This window comes from Triturus cristatus, chromosome 6 (assembly GCF_964204655.1).
Source record: "Triturus cristatus chromosome 6, aTriCri1.1, whole genome shotgun sequence".
Lineage (NCBI taxonomy): Eukaryota > Metazoa > Chordata > Amphibia > Caudata > Salamandridae > Triturus > Triturus cristatus.
This window is the reverse complement of record NC_140589.1, coordinates 857730789-857743317: the sequence shown is the minus strand read 5'-3', so window position 1 is coordinate 857743317 and position 12529 is coordinate 857730789. Positions and strand designations below refer to the sequence as shown.

The 12529-nt window shown below is 43.2% G+C and overlaps 1 protein-coding gene across 1 annotated transcript in view; it reads right to left on the bottom strand.

The window, feature by feature from the left end:
- LOC146817964 (ADP-dependent glucokinase-like) overlaps nt 1-12529 on the bottom strand; it is a 173462-nt gene that overhangs the window by 61665 nt on the left and 99268 nt on the right. The gene's annotated exons all lie outside the window — the stretch shown is intronic.

Sequence of the window (12529 nt, the reverse complement as noted above, 5' to 3'; positions counted from 1 at the left end):
AAATACCTACTAGCTTTTATCTCCAGACTGAGCAATCTTCAATGGAAATCATAAGTGACGAAAATAAAGCAGTGCTGTGGCCCAATGTACAAGTCTCACAGAAAATATGGGTTTATACTACATTCCACCTCAAAGGGACCTGGCCTGGCAATTTGGCTGGACTGCTCTAACTGGAGCAGGATCAAGTCTGATTTACATGAGAATTGTCTCTTTGGAGTGACACAGGGGCCCCAAAGAACAAGTTACGTAGCTTCAGTAATGCTCCCTCCGGTGGATAAAACTAAATTGCAAATTCCTCCCCTTTAGAATATCACCCAGGCGTCACACTGGCTCTGGAGAACGTATTTCAGGGGTGCTCCAGTGCGTCGATATTTGACGTTGTGCAGCTGCGTGCTGGTTCCATACCACCCATAACTGATAGAGGGGAATCACATACAAGTGCTAACCCTGCGTGGTGCTGACGTCAGTTTCTAACTTGGGACATTTTTAGATGTTAAAAAGACCACACCACAGAACGTTAAGTGTGGACAGCAGTAAGGAATCTGTGGTGGGATAGTGTAACCACCAGATAGCGCATTACAGAAGGCAAGTATGTTTTTCTGCTGATGGCTACTTCTAAGCAAAGATTCCTCACATTTAGAATAGATACCAAAATAGAACCTTCCAAAAGTGGTGGGTCCGAGAGTTGGATGTAAATCAAAAAGTCCCGCAGAACTTAGTGGGTGACGTGTCTTCCACTGGACATTTCTGTATAGGCTGTAGTGATTTGTGGACACATGCACTGAAAACCATGTCAGAGATAGGCAGACGCCCATTACATTAACGCCGTCATAGAGGCCTTGGCACAGAGTGGCCGGTTTAGAGACGCTGTACCTTGATGAAGTAATTTAGGCAGGATGCAAATAGACAGTAACATGGGGATGGGGTAAGCCAATGTGGGGAGCTTAATTTAACCCAGGCGCTGCCAGTTGCACCACACTGAGGCATTGTATGGCTAATTGACCAGCGGAGATCCGCGTTTGAATAAGGCTTTAAACAGCGTAACGTTCAGTCACTCCTGGCCACGAGATCAGCAGGAATATCTCGGTGGTTCGTAAGAGAGTTTATCCATAATAGGTGTTAGATCACACCCATTAGGAAAATCATTAAAAAAAAATAAAGTGATTGTGGGCTTTTAACTAATGCCATTACACAGGGTACGTCAGGACCATAGTTAAGAGAGAGTCCAGATAGGATGTCCATATGAACAAATGTAAGTGACTTCCACACTCTGACACCAGAGAGTCTGGTGCTTGGATTCTTGTCCATCATGTTAGATTGTAACTACAGGGCAACGTCCCCACTCTGCCCCTGGGTTTGGAGAATCAATATTGAGACTCAGGTAAGGAGTGCATAGATTTCTTCTTTTTAAAGCAAATATGAGTGTATCACAGTCCCTGTGTGTTGGGTGCCTCATCTGGGTGAAGAAAAAAAAAAATCACAATGTGAATAATGTTGGTATTTTTGACGGGGCGAACCTGACAGAAGATGAATCCTTAACAATGTGATATGTTTTATCTTTGTAGGTACGCCTCAGAGTGTGTCTACCAAGGGCGAATGTTGCCACATTTCTATCCCTACTATGTAGTTATTAACTAGGAGGGTGTAATGGAAATAAACGAGGGTGGTCCATTCTTTGTATATTCATAGATGGTATTTATTTAATTAGTAATAAAGGAGAGCCCCACCAGGAGCAGTCTGTGCTCTGCTCAGCCCATACAGCAACTGATTAAATCTTACCAACATTCTAACCTTCAACATTCTAAAATACACACATCCTGGCTGAGCAGCATACTACATCTTCTCCCTTCTTTGCAATGAGAAAGGAGACTTCAAAGAGGCACAACAAAAGGTTACGATCAAAGCAGAAGATGAATTAATCTTGAATGTGATAAAGAATACATTTTAAAACATGTAATGAGATAATGATAAGTTTTTAAACATGTAATGAATGGGTAATACATTTTGAACCTTTTAAAAGAAAAGTACTGAAGTATGAAAAATGAAAGCAAAGCATGGATAGAAAAGGAACACAACCCTTCTTCCACCTTTAACCGAGACAGCAGATGTGATTAAGACGCAGTTGTAAAGGGAAGAGTGATGCAAGGAAAAACAAGCAAGGAAATGAAGGAAGAAGTTTGCGTGGCAATGGAAGCGTAAAAACATGAATAAGAAGTTAACATACTAATCACCATCAGGGCACACTGGTTGGCCAGACCATTGTGGAGGTGGCGAGCAGAAAGGAAATGGAAAAGAACAGTAAGTGCAGAAGAAAGAAAGGAAAAGCACTTTAAAGGCGCAAGGGAGGTGTGTGAGGTACACCTAGGTGGATTTTTGAAAATAAATCCACTAGACAATTGAAAAATGTTAAATCTCATACAGGTACCATGTAGGGTGAAAATACAAACTGTCTAAGATCCCATGAAAAGGGGATAAGTAAGTGACAAATAAATAGCGTGTAGGCTATCGTGACACATGCCTTAAAGAAATTCTGCCACAGGGGGTTTAGAAAGAAGGCACTATAAAGTAAGTAAAAGTAGCATAATGTAAATAAGCACTATAATGTAAAGTTACCTTGAACAATGAAAATCCCCACAAAAATTGGGGTGAAAGGTGTGCGGAAGGGGCACACGGCACGATGTGCTACATGAAAAAGTGATACAGATGTGGAAGAAGATCACATAAAGCAGTAAAATTTCACTCAAATTGAGTGGAAGGTGTGGGAGGTACCCACACAGTACAAAGTAAAAATATACAATGCAAAATGGGCCTTAAAAGTGGATTTACCAGAAATTATGTGATGAACAAACATGCGCATGCAAAAAAAAATGAAATGTGTCAGTGGGTGTAGTTTAAAGTACCACACATGTAAACGTAGAAAGTGCAACTGGCACTCAATAGGGAAGTATATAAAACAATGTAATGTGTCACTAGATGTGGCTTGAGGTATAAGACATGGGAACCGCAGGAGAATAAACTGACATTCAGAGTACAAGAAAGTGTGGAAGCAAACGCACGATAACAGGTAATATGAAGAGGCTTAAGGAGTTGGTGTGGATAAAACTGCCACACAGTAAAAACATATGATGTGAACAACGTAAATGTAGAACTACCCCCCCCCCCTTTTTTTTTTTACATGCTACACAGTAAAAATGCAATTTACAGTAACAGCGCTAATGACACGTTAAGGCAAGTACATGAAAATGATGTCAAAGTCATGAAAATAGTAAATGCCATATGGTAATGATATGAGCCTTGCAGGTAACTCCAGGCGAGGTTGAGCCTGATGGAATAACTTCAATTTGAAATAACAGAAGGAACACTCGAACATATGGATTAAATCAACTGGAATTTTGTTTTCCTTGAGGAGATGCGGTGGTGAAAGATAACCACTAGATGGCACTGTTGGAAAAGTTAAAGTACAGTACTTCGAACGTGCGGAAAAGGTGTATAATATGGAGTTAGAAATAAAAGTTTCGCAAGCAGAAAGTGCATCCAAGGCTATAAATGACTGTCAAAAGGAAACAGCAGATCAAAGTGGTGTTGAAGGTTCCCACAGAAGACGGCTAGTCTAAAAAAAAAAAAAAAAAAAAAAAAAAAAAAAAAAAAAAAAATATGAGAAGGCAGCGTGTTTAAAAATAAAAAATGAAACTACCTACGGAAGATCTATTAAGGCGCTCCGATGTCCTTGGGTAAAATCGATGTGTAGGTAGAAGGCACGCCTGAAATCCGTGGGAGGCTTGGCTGGCAAAAATGAGTGGCTGGCAACGAGAGTAGAGTGCCGGAAGCTGCACATGAACTGATGGAAGGCGCAAATGCTAAAATGGCGGCACGCCAACGTGAGAAATGCCGGGTGGCTCCAGGCATCACCACGTTTCAAAGCATAACTAAGTGAAAGAAAGGCAGGTTCACGTCATAGAGGACGATGATGAAGCATCGCAAGAGCACGGGGCACAGGTGAGGCTGCACGCGCGGAGTATATCTTCACGGTAGGCAGCTCGTGCCAATTTAAAAAATGAACGGCAGCAGTTTAACCGTCATTACAGGAGCACACAGGGGGCAATATGTAAAATACACCAAGTACTCACAATTAGTGCCGAAGTGAGCTACAGTCTGTCACCGCAAAATACTTCTCCACAGTAGCGAACTTACGCTGCTTTTGACAAGACTGGTAACTGGGGAGGTTCTGTGAATGTAGCATGAGAGGAACAGCCCTGATATCGTAGTTGCAGGCGGTAGAGAGGAAAGGCAGGCAGAGACTGGCGCGCTGGTGTTGAGGGCGACAGGTGTCGCAGGAGCTGGCATGCAGGCAGGAACTGTGGGAAGGAACTGGAAGGCAGCAGGATCTGCAGGTAGGAAGTGGCACTTTGGAGTTGAGGGCGACCGGTGGGAGGTCACTGGAGGGGCTCGTAGTGCCAGAGGAGTTGAGCTGCTGCTTCAGAATTTTTGCATCTTGAGGTAGCTTTATCTTGAGGTTTCTTGGAAGTTAAAGCGCAGGGCCTTTCCAAATCGTCGCCAAATGTAATGGAAATAAACGAGGGTGGTCCATTCTTTGTATATTCATAGATGGTATTTATTTAAGTAGTAATAAAGGAGAGCACCACCAGGAGCAGTCTGTGCTCTGCTCAGCCCATACAGCAACTGATTAAATCATACCAACATTCTAACCTTCAACATTCTAAAATACACACATCCTGGCTGAGCAGCATACTACAGAGGGACTTTGGTATAAGAGGTTTGTATCCTGAGGGAGGGAATTGACCCGGTTGGACAGTTTGTATAGGCTGAAACACGTCAGTACATGCAGACAGGGTAACGGAGACAGTTTTTCTAATATACCCCATCATATAATTGTTTTTTAATAATGCCAAGGCGAGCCAATGATAAAGATGCAAGGGTACCTACCTAGACAGTTTTCATTATTTTTCTTTCTGCTATAGGGATCCCTCACGAAATAAGTTTCAGAAAATATGTGCTCCACCCCGAGTGTTGGTCTGCGCCAGAGGGTGTCAGCGGCCCTATGATGAAGCAGCAACTATTAGTGGGTGAGGGCAATTTTAACAACCCTATGGGTTGTCCATCAGGATCTTCTTCCCCCTTTTCTTTGCTGTCTCATTTGCAGGGGGCTGCAGTACTTCCCTTTTAGTGAGGTCAAGTGCCTTCAAATCATGCCTCGACAACAGAATCACAGAGGATCATTCACTATAAGAAGTGCCCATTTCACTGTTACAGTAATGTAATGATGGCACTGCACATGCAAAGGAACCAGTTCCACAGGATGCGACCAGTCCTGGGAGGAACACATACTGCTTGCCTTGGGAACTCCCAATTACATGCGGCACAATGTGTGCAAAAGCCCTGTAGCATCTTACAGGCTCCTGTGCTAGATTTAAAGAGGGCAATGGTGGAGGGCAAAATAGCTATAGGAAAGAGGGAAAAAAGATCGGAAAATGTTTAGGTGGTAAAAGAGAAGGGTAGTATAGAACAGGGTTGGGAGGGAAAAGAGGGGACAGGGATGGGAGGGAGAAGAGAAGGGAGAAAAGGCACAGGGCTGGGAGGGGGAAGAGAAATAAAGGTTGTGGGAAAAAGAAAGTGCAAGAGTGGACGACAGAAGTAATAGCAGGGGCATATGAGAGAAGGAAGAGAGCAAGGCTAAGGAAAGAAGGAAGCATATAAGAATGGAGAAAAGGAAGATTGCAAGGTCGGGGAGAAGCAGATAGTAATCTGGAAGCAGTAAGAGTTCAAGGGAAGGGGAAGAAAGACCAAGATGGTTAAAGAATGGAACAGGGTGGTAAAAGATTTAAAGGCATGGGGCAATATGCAAGAAGTAGGGCAGTGGGAAGGTGTAGGATAGGATGAACCTCAAAGGACAAAAAGGCGCAGCAGCACTAGAGGAATGTAGAAGTAGCATGATCTTAACATACACAGTCCTGGAGGGGGAACAAGGGCAGGCTGCGAGATCTAGCAATGCAAGGAGACTATGGCGGAGTGGAAATGCTGATGCTCCAATGTTCCGCTGACAATGCTGCTTCCCTTTGACTAAGAGAAAAACCACAAGCGGTAACCCACAGACCCAGTTGAGACCTGGGTGACTTATGTAACAAACGTCTCAACAGATAATATTTCTAGGCTATTAGGTAAGATGCAAAAACCAATTGCAACAAAACAGAAACAGGGAGACAACAGTTATTTTAGAAAATAAAGTGGTCTGTATTAGGAACAAGAGATACAAATTGTAAATGTTATATCAGCACTATTACATTGTATATAGGTGTAATCCAAGCATCAGTGTGTACAAAAGCGCTTGTGCAGGAAGTGAACCCTGCAAGTGAACACATGACAAGGAGCAAGGAACAGCAAAACAAGGGCCAACAAAATTTTCTTAAAAAATGGGTACAAAACACGAGCATTGAGGATACAGTGCATGAAACACATGATAAGAACAAGGAATGCCAAGAAATGCGCTGAGTAGTCGACGGTGTTTCAACATGTTTACATTTCAGGTCATCATCAGGACCGGATTACATAAAAGTCTGTTGGTGCTGTATAAAAAACAGATTAAATTGAATGAGGAAGGGACAGAATAAGAATGGTAAAGAAAGGAAGTGGAAGAAGGGGAACAATAATTGGGAGAGGGTAAATTAATATCTGTGGTAGAATCAAATCGACTCCCATGTAAAGGAAAAGATGGTGCTTCATGGAGTGCGCCCAGGAAGCAGTGTGCACAGCAGGGTAATCTCAGGAGTCCTGAAAGGGGAGAGAAAAGGAAATTAATGGGGAATGCGATTGGTGACAATGACAAACATCGCAAGCCTATGAGGGATTGGCCAGAACAGTGGAGGCATTAAGAATCAGACGGCTTACCTAATTAGTTATGTCAATGTAGGCGTTCAATCGTAAACGGACACTCGGTAGAGGAATTCAAAATTTGAGATCCAATAAATGGAAACTGTAAAAGTAAAGTTGAAGATATATTTTATATTTTGTGGGGAGGGAACGGCAGTACTGGTGAACGTTGGTATTAAAGGGCCGTATGGTGAGTAAAACTATATTATTGGAGGCCAAAGCAAGTTAAAACAAAGATTAGTCTGCTTATCCAAATTGTCGAGTGAGCTCTGCCAAATTACACGAGCCATCGGTCAAAAACAAGACGCTAACCAGGGGTAAGGATCAAAAGAAATAGTCCAACAATTGAAGGCTGCAAAAATTGAATACATATGCTCACAGAATGCAAACAGGGCCTGAATGTAGGTACTGCTGGTGGCACATGAAGTGTGAGTGAGCTTACCTTTGTCATGTAGGTCCATGGTGAGTCTGGACCATACGAAACCTTCTGTGTAGTAAAATACGTGGCGGAGCATGTTCTAAAGCCAGTAAGCGTGCAAAGAGTGGAGTACTGGCACAAGGCCACAGAGCCAGAAGTGGTAAACACTAGACCGGATTGGGAAGAGCAAGGAGCAGGCATTGGTCGGTGACCGGGGGGATGAATGAGATAATAAAGCAAAGGAGGCCGAAAGAGGTAATCGGCCGAAAAGAAGTATCATAAGTGACATGCGTTTAGACTACCCTGCACAAGTCAACATATCAATTTAAAATAAAATCACTGAACACATACTCGTAAAGTACAATTTCTGTGAGGATTACATCCACGGAATCAAGTCACGAATATCGCCAATTAATATATCATGTTACAAAATACGCATTGGGGTAACTTAAGTCATCATATATCATAAGGAGTTAAAACCATAGGAAATATAAATTCATAACTTGTAAACATGAAAAGATGCACAATTTTTTGAAATCCCACAGAAGTGAAAATAGTAGCCCTATATTAATATCCAGGTCCAGCGTGGAATCAAATCGGATCATGTTATAATCCAAGGTTAAGAAGGTGTAGAGGCACAGGGGGGTCAGTTGGTAAGTGAAGAGTGCACATTTGTACCAGCTGGTGTTTACCACTGCCGGCTCTGTTAAATACTCCCGTCTAGCCTTGCGCCAGTGCACAACCCTTTGTACGCCTACTGGCAACGGAACACGCTCCGGTGAGCATTTTTCGCCACAGAAGGGCTCGTATGGCCCAGGCTCACGCTGGACCTACATAACCAAGGTAATGTCACTTGCACTTTGACACGCCACCGGCAGTAGCTCTACTTCAGCCTTGTTTGCATACCCGAGCATATGCATTCCCTTTTAGCAGCCTTCAATTGTGGATTCTTTGGATCCCCCGGTTGGCTCCTTGCTTCTGACTGATTGCACGTCTAATTTGTCAGAGCACACTTCACAATTTGGTTAAGCGGACTGATCTTTCTTTTAACTTGCGCGGGCCACCACTATCGTTTTACTCACCATACGGCCCTTTAATACTATCATTCACCAGTACCGCTGTTCCAGCCCCCCAAAATATAAAATATATCTTCAACATTGATTTTACCTCAGTTTTTGGATTCCTCTACCGAGTGTCTGTTTTCGATTGGACACCTATATTAACATCACTTACCTGACTAGTTAGGTAAGTATTCTAATTTGTAATGTCTTTGTGGGCTTCTCCACAGTTCTGGACAATCTCTCATAGGCTTGCGGTGTAAGTCATTCTCACAAAGCACCTTCCCCATTAATTTCTTTTTCCCTCCACTTTCAGAACTCACGGAGATTACCCTGCTGTGTGCACTTCTTCCTTAGTGCACTCCATGACGCATTGTTTCTTCGTTTACATGGGAGTCAATCTGATTCTACCACAGGTATTAATTTACCCTCTCCCACTCATTGTTCCCCCTTCCACTTCCCTCCTTTATCATACTTATTCTGTGCTTTCCTGAGTCAATTTAATCTCTTTATTTATACAGCACCAACAGAATTATATGTAATCTGGTCTGGATGATGACCTGAAATGCAAACAGGTTGAAACACCGTTGACTACTCAACACATTTAATGTCTCATTAACTGTATCCTTATTGACAATGTTTTGTAACCATTTATGAAACAATTTTTGTTGCGCCTTTTTCGCTGTTCCTTGCACTTTGTCACATATTCATTTGCGTGGTTCACTTTCTGCACAAGCACTTTTGGGCACATTAATGCTTGCATTACACCTACATACAGTGTAATAGTGCTGATATAACATTTCAATTTGTATCTGTAGTTAGTAATACAGACCGTTTTATTTCTAAAATAACTGCTGTCTCCTGGTTTCTGTTTCGTCACAATTGTTTTTTGCATTCTATCTAATCGCTTAGAAATACTACCTGTTGTCCCTCTGACTAAGGGCACAAGTTATTTGCTTTATAATTGCTATATGAATAACATTCATCGAGAGTCCTAAGAACCATAGGCTGGTCTGCTGTACAGGTGCAGCAGTGAATCACTCAGATCGCACACTAGTAACAGGGCAGCGATAGACTCACAGCATGAGAAACACACTCCAGGGAGTGGAGCTCTCCGCAGTACCGGCAGAAGTAAAGCTGTGAAAGCGGCACTAGCAGATGCTTCTCACCTTCGACCCTATAGAGTACCCGATCTGAGTGGTAGGTGGGAGGGAAAAGAAGAAACACCGGCAACCTTCTCTAGTAGAGACTGAAAACATGTGCACCAGAAGAAAACCAGAATAAATAAAAATCATAGCACAAACATATAAATACCAAATAGAGCGATGGGTGGGAGATGGTAGGGGGACGCCGCCGCACAGGGTGATTAAATGAATTGCAAAATGCGCAGACAAGAACAAGAAACGCAGCGACGGGTGGGAAGTGGTTAGGGGACAGCACCACGAGCGGAGTCAAAAGAAAAAGTAGTGCCGCGAAACTACCAAATAGCCAGAAGTGATTTGATCCATTAACAGGTTCAGTCTCCAGGGTGGTAACAAAACAGCCAAAAGGCAGGACAAATGTAAAGCATTTACCAAAGAAATGCTAAGAATTTTGAAAGACAGGCAAAGAAACGCAAGAAAGTGATGGGCGTGCGATGGACATGGTGAAAGCCCACAGAATTAGATACAGCATGTCAAGAGACAGTGCATGAGGGCCGCCTAGACTCAACCTAAAAAGGAACGGCGGGTTTAACAAAAGTAGAAAGGTCAGTAAATAACCGTTTACAGTGCCCACTGAAAGGCCTAGGCTGGGCTAAAGCAAAAGAGTCTGACAGTTAATACTGTAAGGTGTCGGTGTTTCGTTCCAAACTCCAGGCAAAAAATTTCTCCTAGCATAGATGAATTGTGTGTGGATGAGTGTCCGGCAGTAAAGAAGACATTTACCACTTGGAAAGTCAATTGCAGTAAATTACAGTCACTCAATCTTCCACAAGTTGTAGCGGCTTAGATGAAGGCCCTGCCCTGTTGCTGAGACAGGAAGTCCTCCTAAAGTGGTAACCTAATCAGAGTACAGAATATAATTCTTGGGAGTTAAAACTCTCTGTGCCTTGTCTGGGGGCAATTAGGAGGACTTGAGCTAAGTCAGTTTTGATCATCTTTAGAACACTGGGCAGGAAAGCATACAAGAGTCATTCATTCCATCCCACCATGAAAGTGTGTCCCAACACATGCTCTCTCTGGAACTCCAATCTCTACAATAGTTGACACTTCAATTTGCCACCAGTAAATGTGATCTAACCAGGAATCTACCCACTGATCGAATATGCCCTACACCACCTCCAGATGCAGACGCCACTCGTGACCTGCCAGGCGACATCTTCTCAGTTCGCCTGCTGTAACAGAGACCTCGTCAGATGGCTGGCTACTAGAAAGATGTTCTTCCACTCCAGCCATCTCCAGCAACGTAAAGCCTCTTAGCTCAGGACCACAGTCACTCTTCTTACCTGAGGGCGGTGGTGTGGTCCTTGAAATCCTGCACCAGCTTTCCCCGATACAAATCAGGAAAGCCTTTAGGGCCAATTGATTTGTCTTTTGCTGATGTAGACTGATGACCCTACCAAAATGCACAAGGGATGCATCCATCACAACTGTGAGCTTCAGGTGGACAAGTAAATGCAACCTGCCGTACAACAAACAGCCATACGTCATCCGCCACCGCAGATCTTGGGCTCATCTCCCTCATGAGACCTGGCTAGAATTAAAGTGGCAGCCTGGATGATGGGTCTATTGGGATTTGATGTTCCACTGCAGGACTTAGATGTGCCTCCTACCATTACTGACAAGGAGAGTGCATGTAGGCTATAGACCAAGAAGCCTCAAAACCAAGGACGTCCTTGGCAGTCAACTACCCCTCCTGTTACCTCCAGTAAGTAACTGCTAAGCGGTCTTCGGAGGCCACGTCCCCATTCTCCACCACTCTGCAACTGTGACTCCTGGCTCACTACTGGTTGGGGGATAAAGTTCACATTACTCCTGAGGGACCTTAGGGGCCAAGAAGCTCTATTGATACCTCCAGTAAGTCCAGCACAGGTGGGGTTCCTGAAGGCTCATTGGAGGTCCTCCCCCCTTTCTCTACCACGCAGAAAACACGACTACTAGTTACAAAACCATTGAAATTCACTTTAAAAAAAACCAAAGGTTACAAGGACGTTAGAGTTCAGGAGTAGATTTTGAAAAACTTTGGAAATTCACTTAAAAAAACAAAGGTTAAAGGGTTGTTATAGTTAGCAATTACAATTAAAAAAGTAGGAATTCACTGAAAAAAAACAAAGATTACAGGGATGTTATAGGTAGCAAATAGAATTAAAAAAACCTTAGAAATTTACTGAAAAAAAACAAAGGTTGCAGGGACGTTATAGTTAGCAAATATAATTTTAAAAAACCTTAGAAATTCACTGAGAGAAAAAAAAAAAAGGTTAACAGGACTTAATAGTTAGGCTCGAATTTAACTCGCACAAAATCAGTGAAATTCAGCAGTTGTAGTTACCTGAGCTAAATATAACTTGCGTCCCCGCAATGCACTGCTTATGACCTGACATATTACATCACTCATCACATGGTCAGTGACATCCCTGGTGACATCACCAATGACATCTCAAATGACATAACTAATGACACCATGCACAGAACCACTCACACACAACTCACAAACCCATGCAACCTCTTGTACGCCCACTCACACACCCATACAACAACTGACATACCCATTCACAGACCTATACCAGCACTCGCACGCCCACTCACTCCTCCATGGAGCCACTCACACAACCACACACTAACTCGAACAGCCGTTCACACACCTATTCACTCATCCATACAGCCACTCACGCAACCATTCTCTCACCCACACTTCAGGAAGGAGTCTTACAGGAGATGGTGTTTTGAATATGCTACTTACCAGTATGCATCTGTTCTTGGCATGTAGGGCTGCTGACATTCATATCTGTGCATAGATCGCCGCCTAGTGTTGGGTCCGGATGATTGCACATTGTTGTCCTGGAAGAGTCTTCGAAGTATCACGAGATAGGTGGCTCCTCCCCTGGACTACAGTGCGCATGGGCATCCTCTCCATCCTTAGATTGTTTTTTTCCGCCATTGGGTTCGGATGTGCTTATCATAGCTCAAGT